Here is a 1,205-nt window from a genome sequence, read left to right on the forward strand (position 1 = left end):
CCTGGGTGATAGAGTGAGACTCTGTCACAAAAAAAAAAAAAAAGAAAAGAAAAAAGAAAAAAAAATTGTAAATAAATCTGAAAAAATAAAATTTCTATATCAAGGTAAAAAGAGTAATCGACTGGAATTTTAAAAACTAAAAGCTTCAGGAGCCAAATTTACTGACACTAGTGCTCTCATCTTTATATAACTAGCACACTATCAACAATACTCCTCAACACTAACCTTTAAAAAATTACTATTGGCCAGGCATGGTGGCTCATGCCTGTAATCTCAGTACTTTTGGAGGCCAAGGCAGGAGGATCACTTGAGTTCAGGAGTTTGAGACCCGTCTGGGCAACACAGGGAGACCTCATGTCTATAGAAAATAAAAACAATTAGCCAGGTGTATGTAGTGCCCATACCTGTGGTCCTAGCTACTCAGGAGACTGAGGCAGGAGAACTACTTGAGCCCAGGAGGTAGAGAATTCAGTGAGCCGTGATTATACCACCACACTCCAGCCTGGGTGACAGAGCAAGACCCTGTCTCAAAAAACAAAAATTGCCCCCTCAAGGCAAAAAACGATACTTCTAATATCCAATATATATCCAACTTCCAATATATAGTCAAAGGCCACCACTAAGACTTATCCCACATTCACATGACTTGAATCTGCTGCCCTACCCACCATTATTCGAACATTCTGGAACTGGTTTTTGTATCACTTTTCCCCTTACACATTTTAGTAGCCCACCTAGAGTGCAGATAGACACCACCAGGCTGGAGAAGGGCTCACTATGCCCATATACTGGGGGCCTGTTTATCTGACTGACCCGATGCCAGGAGCATGCAGAGCCTGAACTGTGAAATACAGACAAAAACCAAATGAAAGTCAGGCTTCACATTGGCGGTTAAGTAACTGGTAGAATGAACTCTAGAATTCAGTTCTGATTACAGTTAGTATTCTCCCTTCAATAGCTGTTACATTCTGTGGCTAAATTATTCCACATAAAATCCCCTTTAGTGAAAAAAGGCACTAAACATTACTTCAGTATATCGGCTTTAAACATTGGAGCCTCTTCCTCAAGAACAGCTATAGATATTATTTAATAAAATACAAAATAATTCAAGAATAAAGACTACTTTAAGAGATCATTTCTATAGTTCATTACTAGGGAAGTTTCTCGGAATGTGTAGAGCACCGAAAAAGAAAAAAAAAAAAAAA

The 1,205-nt window shown here is 38.8% G+C and overlaps 1 pseudogene across 1 annotated transcript in view; it reads right to left on the reverse strand.

The window, feature by feature from the left end:
• Positions 1-775: 775 nt before the first annotated feature.
• The window catches only part of LOC105500425, a 40,669-nt pseudogene continuing 40,239 nt past the window's right edge, over positions 776-1,205 (reverse strand). Inside the window, exon 7 of the transcript XR_001000025.1 lies at positions 776-841. The product of XR_001000025.1 is annotated as a dual specificity protein phosphatase 8-like (transcript). The remainder of the gene's footprint in view (positions 842-1,205) is intronic.

Source organism: Colobus angolensis, unplaced genomic scaffold (genome assembly GCF_000951035.1).
Source record: "Colobus angolensis palliatus isolate OR3802 unplaced genomic scaffold, Cang.pa_1.0 Scaffold661, whole genome shotgun sequence".
NCBI lineage: Eukaryota > Metazoa > Chordata > Mammalia > Primates > Cercopithecidae > Colobus > Colobus angolensis.